This window comes from Sorex fumeus, unplaced genomic scaffold (assembly GCF_029834395.1).
Source record: "Sorex fumeus unplaced genomic scaffold, SorFum_2.1 ptg000086l, whole genome shotgun sequence".
NCBI lineage: Eukaryota > Metazoa > Chordata > Mammalia > Eulipotyphla > Soricidae > Sorex > Sorex fumeus.
The window spans coordinates 34,358,354-34,378,029 of NW_026606143.1; the positions used below are offsets into that span (position 1 = coordinate 34,358,354).

A 19,676-nucleotide genomic window follows, 5' to 3' on the forward strand; every position below is an offset into this window, starting at 1 on the left:
GCTGTTTATCTACTGCAAACTAACAAAGCATTCTAAACTGTAGTGACTCAAAACAATGATTTATTATCTGATTCCTCAAGATGATGTGGATCACCTGGGTAGGTTTTTCCCTGCTTCAGCTGGCCTCATTCACTTGATTTTATAAGTGGGGAGCCAGCAAATGGAAGGTTCAAGATGGCTCTACTTACATGTCTGGTTGGGGGTGTTGGCTCTTAAGGAGGTATCTTGGCAAACTTCTTAGAGAACTGTTACAGAATAGTGACCAAGAGGACTGCAAGCTCTCTTCAAGGCCTAGGATTTGGAAGTTGAGCAATGCATGCTACTTCCACCACATTCTGTGGCTCAAATGCAAATCACAAGGTCAGCCCAGAACCAGAAGGGTGGAGAAGAGACTCCGCCTCTTAATGGGAGTGACTATAAAGAATCTGTGACCATATAATTTACCACAGGGCAGAGAGAGAAATCTTGAGGGGAATTTTGCAATGTGGTTAGCTTGTGGTATGAGACTGCATGGAAAATACTGGACTCGCCTTAGAAATGTGACTAAGAAGAGTCATGAGCCTAAGCAAACATTTCCATATTCAAGAATTAGGAGTTCCAAAAGGTGTTCAATACATATCTGTTAAGTCTGTGTGTTTACATTGAACCATATGAAAACGGCAGATATTTAATCATGTATGCCACAAACAATTGGCAGGTTTTTGGTTTTTTGTTTTTTTGCTTTTTGGATCACATCCAGCGATGCACAGGGGTTACTCCTGGTTCATGCACTCAGGAATTACTCCTGGCCGTGCTCAGGGGACCATATGGGATGCTGGGAATCAAACCCGGGTTGGGCCGCATGCAAGGCAAACGCCCTATCCGCTGTGCTATCACTCCAGCCCCAATAATTGGCAGTTTTAATGCTCACTCTAACACATGCTAAAAAAAAATCGAATTTAGGGCTGCATTCCCTAGGAAGACAAATATCCTGGTTGTTCATTTGAACATTGCCAACTCTCTCATGCATAACACATTTGAAATTATTGCATTGAAATGCTTGTCTGTGATTCTGTGTCCTTATAGGAATCATCATTTGAAATGGTACACAGTAGGAGAGTGTGCATTGATTAGGACCCAGTAGACCTGTATTCTAGGAGACAGTAGGCCAAGGGCTCTCAATCAGGAGTGACTTTGTTTTAGGTGAACATTAGCAGTGTCTCAAGAGATTTTTGAGTGTAACAATTTGGGGCAAGTGACACTGGCATCTAGTGGTTAGAGGCCAGAGATGCTACTAAATATCTATTCCCAAGACAGTTCACCACAGCAGTTTCCCTGAGAATGCCTAATACCCAAGTTAAGAAGCCCTATTCTAGGGGGCTGGAGAGATAGCACAGTGGGTAGGGCGTTTGCCTTGCACGCAGCCGACCCGGGTTCGATTCCCAGCATCCCATATGGTCCCCTGAGCACCACCGCCAGGAGTAACTCCTGAGTGCAGAGCCAGGAGTAACCCCTGTGCATCGCCAGGTGTGACCCAAAAGGCAAAAAAAAAAAAAAAGAAAGGAAGCCCTAGTCTAGATGGCAGAACGGTATTGTATGCTCCCACATGTCCATTTCCCTGTGTTTAACAGGAAATAAAACAATTGCTTTTAAGGGCTTTCTACTGTAAAATTCTTCTCCTTGTTGATCTGTAATGTCACTGGACTATTCTCAGTTTTCTAAATATTTAAATTTTGCCAGACGAAGGTCTGTGGGGTGTGTGAGTGGTATATAGCAGACTGGTTAGGTAGTATGGGTTAACATTTCCAGATTGGATTAGCTGTAGGAACAAACACAAGAAGACAGTGAATCTGGAAGAACACAGACTATCTGTCGGACACACACCTATGCCAAACTCTGTAGGAAAAGCACCCCCAATGCTCTGACAACGTGACCTCTCTCCCCGCTTTTCAAACACCTTTCCTCTTCTGCCCCCTCTCTGCCCATCATTCACACTTGCCACCCACAGAAAACATCTTTTTTGGCTTGCCATTCACCCTCTCCTCATCCAGCAATCCCAGAGAATGACAAAAATGTTCTTGCGTCACCGATCGGCCCCATGAGGCTTTTGTGGTCAAGATATAAAGTTCCTAAAACAACCTTTCTGAATCTGAACAGGATTACAGTGACATCAATGCTTTCCCTCTCCAATGCCTTTCATCTTCTGCAGCCTCTGGCGCTCACTGTACCCAGCACTGGAGTCACTTAATTGAAAAGTCATTAGAAAGGCCTCCGCTGTGAAGACCCACCTCCTTGGCTCCAGATACTGTCCTCTGAGAACGAATATGAGAGTTCAACAGCCTCGACATTATTGGTGCTTCTCTAACTTCCATCCCCTTTGGTTCTCAGCCAATTCTGGTCCCAGGAGCTATTAGTGAACTGGAGATCATCAGCTCATCATCAGACATTCATTTGAGTGCTCACTGTCTGTCAGGCATTAAAATCAAACCTGGGTCAGGTCATATCCTAAGACCCAATCTTCTCATTTTCATGTCCAGACGTGGCAGGGGGATTCAGCAAGTTTGACCAAAGAAGTTAATGTGTTAGACCAGATCTTTACTCTGTTGGTATCTTCACTGGAGATGTTTTACTTGTGGCCTCCCATATGGAATCCCTCTTATTAAGTCACTCTCTTATAAATTGCAGTGACATCAATACGACACTCACGAGAGTCTTGTGGGCACAACCCATGGCACAGAGGCCACTAACGGAGCCTACTTTGTTACTGGAGAGTCACTACTCAGAGCTCAGTCCACTGATTTGCCAGAAGCTCATTTCTATATTTCCTGACTAAAGTTCCAGAGAAAAGGCTTCAACTGTTGGTTCATAGCCCAGGGAAAATTTTAGGAATTCAGGCAAGTAGACCTCCAAAGTACAGGAACTTAGCATTCTACTGAAAGGCATTCAAATCTGGAATTTCACACCTGCCCCTATTTAAATTTAGATAAAATTTAGAGGCAGTGAAACGCATAGCTTTGAAATGCATGATATGATTCATTTGGACAAATGTGTATACCATAGAAACCATGCCTCTTTCCTCTGGTTTTGGAAAGGTTTTCTTTCTTTAAAAAAAGTTTTCGTTTATTACCTCAAATCTTCCATAATATTTTTAAAGGGTAGAAATATTTATGGAGACTATACTTGTGAGAACATCCCTCCCTGCCCCTCAACCCCCATCAATCTACATGCATTCCTCTGTGTGGGCCTCCGACCTCCTGAACTGAAGCTGACGTCCAAAGGCCTCCACCTGCATCTCCAAGCCTAGATTCCCTGCCTGCCCCCATAACTGAGAAAGGTCACTCTGTCTCCAGGCTTGGCCAGATATACTGGGAAGATTAGCAACCTTCAGGAGTCTTTCTTAACAAAGGATTCTTAAAAGTTGGATTATAAATACCCCAACTCTCTCACCCTCGAGGTGTGAATACTGAATGTGTTACACTGTCTCTCAGCGTCCCCTTGGGATTCAGTTCCAATAAGTCACAGTGATAATTCATTTAATAACCCTTTCATGCCTTCATTCCCTTTCCCATCTCCCTTCTCCACTGTGTGGCTAGTGTTTCCTTTAGTTCTCTCACATAAACCATTCTCACTTTGGCCTTTCTCTCAGGGTTTACTTCTGGGGAATGCAAACAGTGCCATCCACAATCCATTTATAACATCTACCATTTGGGGGCAGTAGCCTGGGTTTCTTTTACTATGCTCTGTGCACATACACACACTAAGGAAGAGACTAAGAATAAACAGCAGGGAAAATCAAAGTCAGAAATTTTAAACGGATTCATTTGGACGAGGATTCTTCTCCTGACCAAGTTATATATTTAGATCCTTGTATTATCCTCCAAGATGAGAAAAATGTGCCCCCAATTTCCTAATCTTCCTTCTCACACCCTCTTAAAGACCTTTTTAATATTTGATTGCCCTATTTTAGGAGGTTGACATTGTTCTTACTTCCCAAGGAAAAGATTTCTTTCCTGGCTGCTTCAGTGCCTCTAATTTCTCATTAAAACTTTGGTTTTGAGCCTGAATTCTTCTTCTTCTTTTTTCTAAAGATAGATAACAACTGGTTGGTATTCCAGTGCAGAACAAGTGAAAATCCAGCCCTGATGAGCTGTGCCATGTTTAGGGGAAGGAGCAACATGTGTGCTCATGTGTGAGTACATGCACACACACCTGCATGTATGTGTTTGTGGCTTTGCATGTGTGACGATCTCAGAGTAACTTTATGCACTTGACTTGAGGAATCATCCAGGAACGCTGGAAAAATGCTTCCTCTGTGCTTTTCCTGCCTTCTAAATCCTGCAAGGGTATTTTCCCCCTTTCTATACAATTCTGATACTGTGATTTTCCTCTTTCCCTTCCCGGGACAATGGCACAGAGACAGCTCCCCTGTGCCCCTCCCAAGTGGGCAATCAGGCAAAAGTTAAGAGGAGAGACCCAAGGGGATTAGGACTGAGGAAACAGGAAGAGAAATGTTTCTATTTCTGCCTGCCCTGTCATCACAGATACTTTTACTCATGACTACACAGCCAAGTAAAATGGACTCAAAGGGAACTTCAAGCGGACTTAGAGCAAGACAGGCCTCAGGGACCTTAGTCCTTGGACGGCCAACTGGATGCACAGAGGGATTTCCAGGACTTTTTCTGCAAAAAGGCCTCCTTGGCTATCCCTTTGCCTCAGGCTCATGACTGAGAGAATGAGCAATTAGTAGAGAGAGACATGGGAGTTGCTCCGGACAACTGGGGAAGCAGGTGTGAAGGTGGGTGACATTCTCTCTGGAGAAGTACCCAGAGAGATTGTTCTCACATTGCCAAAGGCCACCACCAGGTAAAACTAACTCCTCAGAGGCCCTAGGGGAAATGGCCTTTGGGTGGGATTGTATGCTCCCCGAAGTTTCTATCAGCCATGGTCAGCCACCCTTGAGGTCAAACTTGGTGGTAAGTAGCAACTGAAATTGGAATGAATAAAAAATGTGATCACCTAAAAGACAAAAGGAGGCTTTGTTCCCAGCGGAGAGAAAATAAGGGAGTGTGCAACCCTCCCCAATCTTTATGCTGAGGCCACTGGAATCCGTTTTCAGCTGAAAGACTGTTTGAAGTGTGTTTATATGTCTACACAGTGGTGAAAAGAGTACTGGAGTGAAAGCTGGCAAGAGAGAATATTTATGCCACCCTGACATCATGAGGGCTCCCAGCATGCAATAACCGGGCATGTTCACATGTGCATGCTGTGTCCCTACTTCACACACAAGCAGACTTGGGTTCCTTGCCCTCCCGGCATGCCTAGGGAGCCTATAAAGGGTCTTCTGCATCTTTAGGGCAAGTCAGAAGGCAAAAAAGATGAGACACTGGCATCTCTGGCCATCGGAGGGTTTGCCCTAAATGTTAAGGCTCAGGGATATGGGCAGGAATCTGGAAACTGAGGCAGTAATTGACATATTACTACAGCAACATAGGCACCAAATTTCCCTTTTTTGTAGGCATCACTTAAAAATATGTACTCCATTGTTTTTGGTTTACAATACTATTAATGATGGATTCTCGTGAACATAATTTCAACAGCAGTGTAGTACTCTTACATCCACTGGGGAGCTTGGAGGTCACTGCCTGAACCCATGCTCTCACTCAGAGTACTCCTCAATTTAACTGAGAGGCAAGAATCATGAGTGTGCTTAAAGGTCTCTGGAATCAAATATTTCAACTGCCTTCAGATATCAAGGCCTATATCTAGCAGCTCGTCATCTCACAGGGAGGGCAAGTGTCCCAGACAGAGGCAGTAGGGCTCCACAGAGAGACATTTTCATGACCTTCTAGCCCACAGTCCTACATATGGTTCACAATATTAGCTTCTTAAGTAAAACTCCCAATGCCTCTCGTTCACGGAAGGATCTTCTCTAAAGGAACTGCCCTCTCATGAAGCCACTTGGAAACAAAGCCAATTTCACTTCGGATGATTTTGCAACACTGGACATGAGTAACTTCTTAGATAAAACGGCAATTAAGTTTTGAAGAGGGCACTTTACTTTTTCTAAGAAATACTATTTGTGGAATGAATGAGTACAGAAAGTCAATGAATGAAACAAACTTCAAGTTTACAGTAAGAAATTCATCTTGGGATCAGATGAGAAATAATGATCACTGCCACTGTACTGTCCTCCCGTTGTTCATCGATTTGCTCGAGCGGGCCCAGTAACATCTCCATTGGAGACTTTGTTGTTACTGTGTTTAGCATATTGAATATGTCACGGGTAGCTTGCCAGGCTTTGCCATGTGGGCGAAATACTCTCGGTAGCTTGATGGGCTCTCTGAGAGGGGCAGAGGAATCGAACTCAGATGGGCCATGTTGGACGCTTGCAAGGCAAACGCCTTACCCGCTGTGCTATCGCTCCAGCCCCAGAAATTATGATGAACATCTTTTTCTTTTTATGGCCTGTTGATCTTGTCGTTGTTGAAAGCACTGTTTGCTCAGTCTGCTCATGAAATGGTAAAGAGCATGTGGGAGGATATTTGTGTTGGGTGTGGAGGATGGTAACAGATCAGGGGGAACCTTTCCTCATCTTGACAAGTTCCTATGTGTGCAAGGCACTGCTTTCAACTTGCATTTGCTTTCTCAAGAATATAATCCTTCGGGACTCTTGAAGATTGTTCTTCTCATGTATCACCTGGGAAGACTAATGTTGAGAAAGTCTAAGAAACATCCCCTAAGTGACCCCTATCCCTGACAAGGAGTAAAATAGGGGGGTCAGAACTCAACTCTAGCTACAAGGCACATGTGCACACCCCACTGTTCTGGCAATGGGGAACCTTCTAAAATATATTTATTAAAGGTATAGTTGAATAAATAAATAGCACATTTGATATGACAGATATCTTTTTAAATCCAGAAATGAGTAATATATTCTTAAATGATTTTTCTGTTGAATATGATGTACATTGGGTATTAAGAAGACCTCTAAAGGGTGCCCAGTCCTTTTTACCTCCTAGTATACATGCCCTCTGTAATTTCCTCTCTTTAACATAGTCTGAACCTAGTGACAGGCTCCTAATAGAATACAGCAAAAACGATGGACTGTCACTTCTACAAAGAGGTTACAAAAGACTAGTGAGACTAGTGCCTCTTTCTCTCTCTTTCTCCGCCAATGTTGTTAGTGACCCTATAGAGTGGGTCACATACCAAGAAGCCAAGGGTGCACTTAGGGTTAACAGTCAGTGAGGTAATGAAGTCTCAACTCCAATCCTGCCAACAGCCACATGAGCAAGCTAAGAAGCAAATCCACCCTCAGTTGTCTTGAGTTGACTGCAGCCCTAACCAAGACCTCAATGTGGAAGGAGTCCTGAGCAGAAGACCCAGCTAAGCTATATCTGAATACCTGACCAAGAAGATTGTGGTCATAATTTATCTTTAATGGGTGATGAATCCAGCCAATGACCCTGGGGTGATGTGTCAGACAGCGACAGATGACAAATGCAAAGAAATATAAAGAATGATGTGGTCTGTACTTCTGTACTGTCCACACAGTTTCATAAAAAAATTACAAAGATATTTAAAGGAACTTTTGTTTGTTTGCCCTGATCATATTCTCTTTCCCCAGATAAGACTGGAATAGTCAAAATTAGTTTTTTTTAAAAAAATATCATTTTTATGCTTATCTATATATAAACTACCATATTTCATGTATGCTTCAGCAACTATATATTTCCCTTCTGCAAATATTTTGCTTGACATTATACCACATTTAAATCCATGTAGCTATTTCAGTCATTTTAATTATTGTATAATAGGTCACACTTGATTACATCACAGTGTATCCCTTCTCCAGCCAATGAGTTATACATGTGTACATATTTAGATACTTCCAGTGAAATTGCTAATTTTCAGCCTTCTTTTACTTACCAAAACAGATATTCCATGTAATTCGATCTACTGCGTTTTTACACACAATAAGGGCCTTTTATTTACAATGATAATGCTCCTGATAGTAATCATTATCCAAACTTATTCCTCCTCTGCATTTGAGTCAGCTGTGTGGCTTTAGGGAAATTACTTAACCTCTCTCCATTTCATTCGTCTATAAAACGGAAATAATCATGGACTAACGAAGGCAGTTGGGATAAAGAAGGACCACTATGACAATGATAGCTAGAAATGATCACTCTGGGTAAGAACTGAGTGCTGAAAGTATGTAAAGGAACAAACAGGATTACCTCTCAGTACCTGTATTGCAAACCATAATGCCCAAAAAGAAAGAGAGAGACAGAAAGATAGAAGAAAAGTACCTGACATAGAGACAGGTTGGTGGGGTGGGGGTTGGGGTGATGGGAGGGAAACTGGAGACATTAGTGGTGGGAAATGTACACTGGTGGAGGGATGGGTGTAGGAATACCGTATGACTAAAACTCAACCATGAACAGCAGCTTTGTAACTGTGTATCCCACGGTGGTTCAATTTTTTTAAATGTTAAAATAAAATGGGCATAATGATAGAACCTATATTATGGAACTAAGTAAGGATTGAAGTACAGAATGCCAGGTACAAATTGGGGACCTAAGCCATACAGGCTGACAACGGGGTGGTCTCTTTTTAATTTAATTTAATTTTTTTGCTTTTTTGTGTCACTCCCAGCGGTGCTCAGTGCTTACTCTCTGGCACTATGCTCAGGGATCATTCCTGGCAGGGCTCAGGAGATCATATTGAAGAACAAATCTGAGTTAGCCTGTGCAAGTGCCACCCCATCACTGTACTGTCTTGCAGGCTGCTGGGGGTGGTTTTCTGAGTCCTCTTTGTGATGGACTGCAATCTACTGTTGACCCTTTTCCACATGAAGGGCTGCAGTCCTCTGTGTTTGGGCCCTCCGATTCCAGTTCCGTGCTCTCCCCCCCAGCCCCTACCCCTCCCCTGCCATCACCATCCCCAAGATTGATCTTCGACCTTTGCTGAGAAATCTGAAATGATTAACTTTCTCTCCTGAAATGAGAACTCTTGATCAGCCGGCTACAAATAAGCCTGAAGCAGCTCAAAAATTCTAGGCACAATCTTTCCTCCAGTCCAGTTGCTTCTGCCATTCCTGACCTAGGAAATATTTCAAAAGAAAAAAAACATTACTTTGAAAATAAAATGTGGACTTGATTCTCCTTCACCCCCTAACTCAAAACCCCTTTAAGTGCAGCCTGGGCCAGGTTCAACAGCCTGTGTGTTTTATCCAGATCCGGCTGCTCTTCTCTCTTGCCAGAAACACATTAAAAAACATCGAATCTCTGTTTTCTTTACATGAATCTAGACCAAATGTGATTTCTCCCCTGCATGTGAAAATAAATTATTTCAAATGTAACTTTCTCCTCCTTTTGTTCCTTGCTCCTCTGGAGCCCTTTAAACTGTGTAACACCAGATGCAAAATGCCTGCTACTGCAGAGCGGCAGAAACCCTCAGCCCTCCCCACTATTAAATCCCCCACGGGGCAGGGATGGTTGGATATGAGGGGGGCAGTCAGAAGGATATGAGGGGAGCAGTCAGGCTAATCTTGAGGATGGGATCCTTGCTGCTACCCCCACCCCACTGCTGTATGGAGGGAGTAAAAAATCCAGAACTAGACAGCAGAGGAAAAGTGGTTATCACACTGAATCCCTCTGATCCTGAGAGTCAACCCGTGCTAAAAAGAAGTCATAAATTGTGGGGGGGATGAGGCTTGGCGCCTCATTGGGGCTGCTGCCACTCAAAGTGTGGTCCCCAGACCAAAGCCATCTCTTGGGAGCTTGACTGAACTATCATTTCTCAAGTCCCAATCCAGACCTACTAAATCTAGTCTCTACGAATAGGGCACAGCCAAACAGATACCGCCAGTTTGCCAAACATCCTCTGTGAGAGAGGACCCCCTGCATTGGCTCGTCAGCCGCACCCACAGGCATGGAGCTGGACTCCATCACTGCTGTCTACTGAGGGGCAGATGTTTGGTGCCAGGGATAGAACCCCGGGCCACGACTTGCAAGGCAAGTGCTAGACCACTGAACCACCTCCCTGAAAGGCAGATGAAATCCTAGACGCAGAACAAATTCACAGCAAGGTTTGAAAGAAGAGAACCCACTGCTCCCCTCCCACTTCCTAAAGAGCCCCCACACTATCCCCTGAAGTGTCAACACAAATAACTCCCAAAGGAAGGCCCCTGCGAGAGAGGAAGAGTGATTGGTCACCACTGTTGTAAACATGGTGTTACAAATAGTTCTGCACAACGCTTCTGATTTAGTTTGAAGGCGCAGCTCTAGAGCCACTGGAGGTGCTGCCTGAAACACGGCTGACCCGGAGCTCTCCTGCACTCAGAACTAAGCCTGCGACTGGCAGACAGGGCCCAGCAAAATGTCTTCCAAATCACCTGCCCATGTGGCACATGCTTACTTTGGGTTGGAGCGATAGTGCAGTGGGAAGGGCATTCACTTTGCACGCAGTTGACCTGGGTTCAATCCCCGGCATGTCATATGGTCCCCCAAGCACCGCCAGGAGTAGTTCCTGAGTGCAGAGCCAGGAGTAACTCCTGAGCATTGCCAAGTATAACCCCAAAAGAAAAATAAATAAGTAAATATAAAAAATTTATAAAACAAAAAAAGACACATGCTTACTGTGTCTAAGCAAAGGCATTGGAGAGACTCAGTAACAGAAGTTTGGGCTGGAGAATTACACCATGACACCTCACAGCGGTCTTTCCAGACAGCAGGAGGGTCTGATGCAGTCCAGCAAATTCGAGCACCAAGTCCCTTGGCCTGCCCTGATCTGGAATCTCTCTCATGTAGTAGCCCTTACCCCGAATCTGACACATCTCTCATATAATAGCCAAGTACTTCAGGAGAGAAATTCTGACCCTCAGGGCTGCAGTGAGCAAACTTAAGTCACTGGGAGAAAGCAGATATGTGGAGAGGTCCTTGAAGCCCCTCCGAAGCCCTGGGCTGACAGTCCGAAACGCTAATTGAAAGGGCCACGTTCTGAAACAACGAGTGCCAAAAGCTCTTGTGAATGTCTCGCTTTCCCTAGCCCGTTGTGGGGCACTGCATTACATTCCTGGGCAAGAGTAAGGGTCTCCCGGACCCTCAGGCTGTAGGCACCTGGGTCCTGCTTTCTCTCGTCTGCTCTAGCAGCGTCGAGGCACAAATACAGAGCGAGAGACCTGAGCAATCTATTGTCACTCAGCCCTCCCAAGCAGATGTTTCTGGCGGCCACATGGGCTCCCAAGGCATGAAGAAGGATGCTGGGAAGCAGAAAGGTGAGGACCAGGAGGAGGTTCGAGGTCAGGAAAAGTTGGTTTTTTTCCTGTGAATAAATCAGCTTACTCCAGCTCATTCCTGTTGCTCTTGGCTGGCAGGACTAAGAAAGAACTCTGAGTCACCAATGCTACTCATGACAAGTGCTTCCTGTGAGGGATTTGGGCATTTCTCTTCTGTTTTCTTGGCAGAAGGAAGAAAGCAACATGAAGGGGTGAAAGGGAGGAGTGAGGAAAGAGTTAATCTGATGTGTTACCCGCTTCTTAATCCCAAACCCATTCATCTGGCTGTTAATGTATTATTAAGTCCAGTAATGATACCTCCGAACTACAGGGATAAAACCCCCTCAGGGTGCTTAACCATCTCCCTGCCAGCTCACCATGGCTCCCAGGAGGACGCCAGGGCCCTGCCAGGCTCCTGCCTCATGAGTGCGCTTCAGCCCTGTTCCATCCCAGAGCCCCATGGGAAGCCCTCCAAGCTATCTTCTGTGAGCACCCTCCCCCAGGTTGTTTTCCGGGGTTCTGCCTTTGAGTTCCGAGGCTCTGCCAAAGCCTGGGGAGGGGGACAATGGGGGGGGGCTCAGAGGACAGAGCTTCCAGGATGGTTTGAGGGGAATGGGGAATTTCTTAGGATGCGACCCAGGCAGACGGGAGGAGGTGGTGCTCTAGAGCAAATTTAAGTGAGAAAGGGGGACTTGGGTAAGAAAGACCTCACTCCAGCCGGGTATCCTAGAGGAAAGGGCAGCTCAGATAGAGAAGGGAGCACCAAATAAAGGGTGTTTGGAGGATCCTCCCCGGAGGGGAGATGCATGTCGAAAGTAGACTATGGACTGAACATGTTTGCCACTCAATGCCTCTTTTGCAGACCACAACACCCAAAAGGAGAGAGAGAACACAGGGGATTGCCCTGCCACAGAGACGGGGGGATGGGGGGATGGGGGTGGGAGGGATATTATCCATGGTGGTGGAAAATGGGCACTGGTGGAGGGATGGGTATCTGATCATTGTATAATTGAAACCAAAGCACAAAAAATTGTAAATCTACAACTTTAAAAAAAATAAAATAAAATAAAGGGAAAAAAAAAAGACCTCACTCTGGAAAAGTGCCAGGAAACCGTGTGGCAGAGTGGTACGTGCTTGCTATGTTTGTTGGGGGCAGTCAGAACACTACAGGCCAGAACAGCCAGAGCAGAGAAAGGGTGAGGCGTGTGGGCACTGGTGGCCACCCCAAACTTGGGGCTTGGGCTTTGATCTTGACTAAGATACTTTGGTGGATGGTCTTTGAGCAGAGGAAAGAGATGTGACCTCTTTCATTTTGGGGGGAGGGGTACACCTGGCGATGCTCAGGGGTTACTCCTGGCTCTGCACTCAGGAATCTCTCTGGCCGGTGCTTGGGGAACCAAATGGGATGCCGGGGACCGGCCTCATGCAAGGCAAACACCCCACCCCTTGTACTATCACCCAGGCCCTTAGATTTGAGCTCTTTAAAAAATAAATCTTCTCGCTGTTGAGCTCGGAACGAACTAGAAGCAGGCAAAAGCAAGACAATCATTCAAAGGCTATCGTGGTTATCCATGGGGTCACTGCTGGTGGCTTCAGTGGCCTCTCCCTGTGCTGGGGTGGTATGGAGACCAATAGAGATTGCACTTCTCCAGGACCTGCCTGGCTCAGTTCTGGACCAACCAATAAGCTCCAGATGGATGCAGACATATGTGCCCAGGGGCCACCCCAGGACTAAGTGAGGGCAAGAGTAAAGGACACCATGTCATAGTCTGCCTTTGACTGCTCACTGCCTCACAGTAAAGTGCCACCAGCTATCTATCCAAGCAACTGCCAATCTGATCTTTAACCCAAATCCTACAAGCACTCACATAATAAGACCTGTGTCTCCCTGAGAGGCAGTGCCCACTCCAAGGGGGGGCTTAAAATGTATTTTTTCAAAAAGGCTAAGAAGTCAGAAAGAGGATCAGAATGGTCTGTGAGATGATGCCCTCAACCTCACACAGTCAGCTCACTGGGCTTGGCGTGTGTGTCTATGTGTCAGGGCATGCAAGATGGGGAGAGAACAGAGAAAACAGTGAAATGCCTCTGGGTGCTTGAGGTACCGAGGAATCACCCTCTTCACATTTCCAGTCTCCGTCTTGAGAGAAATGACAGCTTTATCATTAGAAGCCCAAATGGCCTGTGCTTGAATTGTGCTCTCCATTATGTGGAAGTGACCCTCGGGCTGGACAGATAGCACAGTGGACAGGGTACATACCTTGCACATGGCTGACCCAGGTTTGATTCCTGGCATGGCATCGGGTCCCCCTAACCATGTCAGGAGTGATGCCTGAGCACAGAACCAGGAGAAAGCCCTGAGCACTGCTGAGTGTGTCACAACATCCCCCACTCCAAAAGAGGAATGATGGATCCAATCTTTTTCCCGGACCTTTCATAGAGTCTAGCAGACATAGTCTTTCTGACCCAGGAGACCTTGTTCAAGTGCCACCTGCAAGCCAAGATGTGGTACCATTCAAACTCATTTGTTCCTGGAGGGGGTGTCTAAGACTGCATGAGTGTCAATTCTTTGTCCATGTTCTTTCTGAGACATCACTTCCTCCATCCCAACCCCCTGTTTTTCTGGGTGCGAACACAGCTGCCCTTCCACCTCTGAGACATCGGGCACTTTCCTCTTGGAAAATGAAAGCGACCATCTCCGCGGGGATCAGGGTAGCAGCTGCCACCCTGCCCCCGCCGGCTTCTGCCAAACATGCAGGGGCCTTGCTGCTGCCCACACGCTTCCCGGACTCACCAGGGGATGGGGGTGGGAGCTGAAAAGCTCCACACAAAGGAGAGGAGCGCCCTGGGCGGCCAGGCCGGCTGGCCAACAGACAGTTCCTTTTTCCTGCAGAGACATAACCCGCCATTTCTGCTGACCTTGAATGTCTGGGACGTGAGACCTGGAAACTAGGCGTGCTGAGACCCCGCTGGGTCTTCTGGGGACAGCTCAGCCCCTGGGGTAACAGGGACAGGAGGGATAGTGCTCCCTCACTCCCACATGGCCAAAAGAGCCTGTTATTCAAGGCCTCTAAGTAACCGGCAGCCAGGCTGGCCCTAATGGAGAGCAGCCGCTGAAGTGGATGGCTTTTCTGATGCTAATGGACAGTCTGGCTTTTTGTGAAATGAGGGGCAGACTCATCTTGAAACCTTTTCAAATAACTCTCCTCCCCCCCTCTTCTGCCTGCCTCGCCACCAGGCTTCTCCCTTTATTAGCATGAAAATTTGTTTCCCCCCAACGTGTTCATAGACACGGGAACATTAATTCAAACAGACATGTGTCAACCCTGCTCTTTAAAAAATGGGACAAGCACGATGTACCGAGCTGTACTTCAGAAATCATGATGTAGAGCAGCAGCGCGTGGTGGCAGCTTCCTTCCACAGTCCCCTGAAAGGGGGACACTGGAAGCTTCCTTCAGGGCCTGCTGTCACCCCTCTTCCCTCGCCTCGCTCCACAGCCTAGTATGTGCTTGGCATATTCTGCTGACGCCCTAGAGTGACTCGGCAACCAAGGTCATGCATGCACACGCACATGCTGGCATATGTTAGCATAGGCAGTTTAGTCACACATGAGGCTCAGGTAGTCAGAGGGGAGTGTCACCGCCGCCAGGAACGCTGACACAGTTGGGGAGAGCACCTAGTACCACACCGCCTGGGGGTGTGGAATCTCAAAGTCCGAGAATGCCAAAAATCAGAATTCCTGTGGATTAGTGCATCCAGGAGCACTAGACTACCTGACGCCAAGACTTTCCCCTTCTTCCTGTGGAGCAAAAAAACAGGAAGCAAAGCGTCCTGACTTTGACCCCACCCTTATGAATCTCATCCCCATTATAGTTTGGAAACCCAAATCCTGGCTTTCTTTTGGGGAATTCAGGGGGCAAATCCAAGATGGCAGTATGCTTGCAGGCACACAGGGTGGCAGCAGAACTTGTAGGACGAGGCCTGCAGTTGCGGGAAACCTAGGGGTGATCAAAGATGGGGTACAAGGAAGATCAGAACCCACGTGGCTTGATTTCCTCACTCTTGGCCTAGCCCTCTCCAATGTCTCTGCAATGTACCATCCTTTTTTTTCTTTTTGGGTCACACCCGCCCATGCACAGGGGATACTCCTGGTTCTACACTGAGGAATTACTCCTGGTGGTGCTTGGAGGACCATATGGGGTGCTGGGGATTGAACCCGGGTTGGCTGCGTGCAAGGCAAACACCCTACCCGCTGTGCTATTACTCCAGCCCCATGCAATGTACTATCCTTTTCTTTCTTTCCTCAAATTTCTGTCACTTCATTCTGTCTCATGTGTCCTGAGTTGAATTTTTCTGTCTCGAGACACAAAAGCCTTGACCTTTTCTCGTTAAGGGGCTCCCAGTAGCAAGGTGAGCAGAACACAAAGATCCGTTAATTAATATTCATAAATTCTACCCTGTGCTTGGTCACTGGCACATAGTAGGTGTTTTAATGTCAAATGGGAAGATGGGTATGGAGAACTCAACACATTAAGGAAAAACTACAGTTTCTACCTACAGAGGCCTTTCTCTGCCCTCATGTGGAATCACAGTGAACATACCACCTTCCCAACATGTTCAGCCCTGTGTGCTCTGCAGCAAAGGCCTAAAGGATGCATATGAAAACGGAGGATCATTCCCTCTGTACAGCCCTAGAGAGGCCAAGGCACACTGACAGCCCTCATTTATTTCATGCTATGTTCATTCCGTTCAGCCAAGGAGAGCCTCCACTGATTTGCCCCCTCACCAGGAAGGCTATTTGATGGAAGAGCAAATTCAGGTAGTAGAACAATCGATGACCTCCATGCCAGACCAAGGATGTGCTAAACGCCACTTTGTCCTCCTCCTCTCTTTTCTCCGACAAGAGCTAAATTCACTTCAATGATACTCCAACAGAAGCAGCCAAGAAGAACGAGCTCTCTGCTCTCAAGCCCAGACATCTTTCAGTGCTTCTCTTTCCCTTTACTTGTTGATGTTGTATGCATGCTTATGTGTGAATGTGTACATGTGTGCTGTGAGCCCTTTGTGGGCAAGAAATGCCTTATCCAGAGCTCCATCCACAATACCCAGCACAGGCCTGGCATTTAATACGTGCTCCGTGAAATAAATGAACAAATGAATAGCTTTCACTCAGGTGTATCTCCAGCTTACCCTTGGGATTCCACTGAGGTCACACCAGGTAACCAAAATATTAATCGTGTCTACTTGAAACAGAAATCCACACGCCAGTTATTAAATCATTGACCGAAGATCCCTAATCTGTCCTTTCTCTAAGCTGCTGTGATACAGAGACTGTTTTCTACACACCCAGTCTGCTGTACCAGCTGCTCCCTGTTGGGCTCTGCCAGTAAGGGGAGCTAGAGGGAGACAGACAAGAACAACTAAGAGACATATGACTCTTTGCTTCCTGTGTCATGGTCACCTCCTTAGTACTAGCCCTTTAACCTTATGGTGGCCCCTAGCTTCGGAATACAGGACTCCTCTTCCTCCTCTTCCCTGCCTCCTCCTCTTTCTCCTTCTCCTCCTCTCGCTCCATCCCAGCACTATCTTTACTGTACTCTCTGTAAAGCTAATCTAGCGAAGCAGATTTTTTTCCCTTAGCAATCTGGGTTCCAGTTCTGCAGAGCATCACCTCCAAGCTTCTAATTTTGGTCACAGTCACGGTCCTCCCGTTGTTCATCAATTTGCTTGAGCGGGCCCAGTAACATCTCCATTGAAGACTTTGTTGTTACTGTGTTTGGCATATCGAGTACATCACGGGTAGCTTGCCAGGCTCTGCCGTGCGGGCGAGATATTCTCGGTAGCTTGCTGGGCTCTTCGAGAGGGGCGAAGGAATCGAACTCGGGTCGGCCATGTTGGCTGCGTGCAAGGCAAACGCCCTACCGCTGTGCTATCGCTCCAGCCCTCTAATTTCGGTAACTCCCAATTCTTCCCGTTGTTCCACCTGCCCTGCGGGTGGAGATGGTCACTGCTCTTGAAGTTCTCACCCGATGGACCTTTTCTATTTTCACCTCTGATACTGGTTTAACCAAGGACCTCTGTTTAAGTCACAGGCATGGCTACTCTTGGTTGAATTCTGACTGAGATGGCAGCTATACTGTTCTTAAGGACAACAGTATCTTATGTTTTCCTTCCCATGCTTTAATACTTAGACACAGTGATGTCAACTTACTGTACAGTGAGGCCCTCTAAACCAAAGTTGATTCTGAACAAACATGCCAAAGACAAACTGCTTCATGTCTTCCGCATTCAGAACTCAGCGCCTATGGACGTGACACAAACCAGACACTTTTAAAAATGCTCACTGAACATATGATTGTGCCTGTGGCTGTGACCACTATGAGTGCCCAGGACCTGTTTCCTATTCCTCCTTGCAATAAAGCTGGACTACATTTCCCAGGATGCAGTTAGGTTAGTTTTGTCAATGAAGGTTAGCCAATGGTACCTGCAGAGCGGATGAGTACTACATCCAATCTTCACCCACAGACATTCCCCCATGAGACATCCTTGTGACCTGGCCAATCAGGCTAAGAGGATCCAGCGAAAGACTGTGACACATAATCATGAGGTGGAAAGGGCTGGCTTCAGAATGACCAGGTGCAAGACGGCCTGCCATTTCTGGAAGCAGAAAATGATGCACCAGAGCCGTTTGCTGGCCACACAATAATAGGCTACTGTATGAAGCAGCTGAGACTTAAAGGTAGCAATTGGCCTTCCCTAACCAATAAAGAGGCAAGGACAGGAGGTTGACCTCCAGCCCTGGCCAACCAACCGTCTGCAGCAGGCTCTGGGGCATGAAGGTGGCTAAGCAGGAATTAGGGTGATCAGCAGAAACTCACTTCAACAACTGGAAGAACAGCTCAAAGGGCATAGCCTCCTGACAGCAGGTCCCTGCCCAGCAGGAGACCACATGATTACAAGGAGCCCTTCCAACCAGATAATGGAGTCAGCCACTTTTAGGGGGCCTCATGTAGGTAAATCTACAGAATGATTAACCAAATTGACTAGCTCCTGCAGAGTTTGTGTCCCTGGGACTCTTCACAGAACAACAAAAGATAATCTGCTTGAGATGACTTTAGACATTGAACTTGGGGGAAAGAAACTGAGCTAAGTGATTTTTCTTTCAATTACGGTGTAGGGCTTTATAAATAAAGTATTGAACAAGCAATATATGGTCACTGGGAAAATACTTAGCAAATCAGAGCAGAAGGAAAAATCACATAGCTAGATCCTTATACCATTCAGACTAATTATGGTGTAGGTGATTTTATTACAACAGCAAAATACAAAAGTTTGGGCTACAATAGGAAAATACAAAATGTCTGGCATTTTATGCACACACCCCACCACCAAAGTGTGGTGACATTCCCCCCCAACAACGGACGTCCGGCTTGTATTTTTAAGTAGTTGTGATTAGCAAACCATCACTATTAAAAGACTGGGTTTGAAATGTCATATTTGAATCCCATCTTTGCCGCTTCCTGGCCCTATCACCTTGATGAAGTTATTTCTTCTCTGTCTCCATCTGTATAATGGGAACAATAATTTGAATCTCTTTCAACTGTGGCAAGAATTCAGTAATAGTTTTTATAAAACACTTGACCTCATGTCTGCCTGCCTGAGACAAAATGTTCATGAGGTACTGGCTCTCACTGAAAGCTATGTACAGAATGATCTATGTCGAGTGAAAATAGAGCCAGCTTTTCTGATTATAAAACTGATGTTTCCCCATTATGGGTAATTTAGAAAACGAGAAGCAAAATCTCTAAAAAAATGAATCCATGAGTTTTGGATGCCCTTTAGCTCTTTCGCTCTTCCCTTTTGGTCTCAAGAAGACTCAATTCCAGGGATGCCCTGAATCCAGGTACTTTTGAGTAAAGGAAGCTCTGGTGTCAAAAGCCAAATGTAAAGGAACAAACCCCTGACCTCTGAGAGAATAAGCTGACATATGGAGATAGGAAGGGAATTGGCAGGAAACCAGGGCAATCAAGCCCCTCATTTGGAGAAGGTTGGAATTTGATTTTCATCTCATAACTATAAAAGAATCAAGAATGGCCTGGAGAATATTTCTGAAGCATTCTGGTTCTCCTCTCTGCATGAGCTCTGTGCATGCATAAGAAGCAGATTTGGAGCACATTTCCCTTCAGCTACTCCTTCCTGGGGAAGGGGAACCCATACTTTCTTGTGATGGGACCCCACTCCTAAGCAGTATTTGGGCTCAGCAATTAGTGAGGCTCACCTTCCAGTCCTATGCACTTTGTAGTCAGGGCAGTTTTTCTAGGCATTAGCTTCAACCTTCCTTTTTCATCAATGTTTAGGATGATATTAAGTAGCAGTTTTGCAGCCAGATATACTAGGAGTTTGAGGCAGGTAAAAGTTG

At 46.2% G+C, this 19,676-nt stretch overlaps 1 protein-coding gene across 1 annotated transcript in view; it reads right to left on the reverse strand.

Annotated features, from left to right (window-relative positions):
- NHS (NHS actin remodeling regulator) overlaps positions 1-19,676 on the reverse strand; it is a 371,148-nt gene that overhangs the window by 161,525 nt on the left and 189,947 nt on the right. The gene's annotated exons all lie outside the window — the stretch shown is intronic.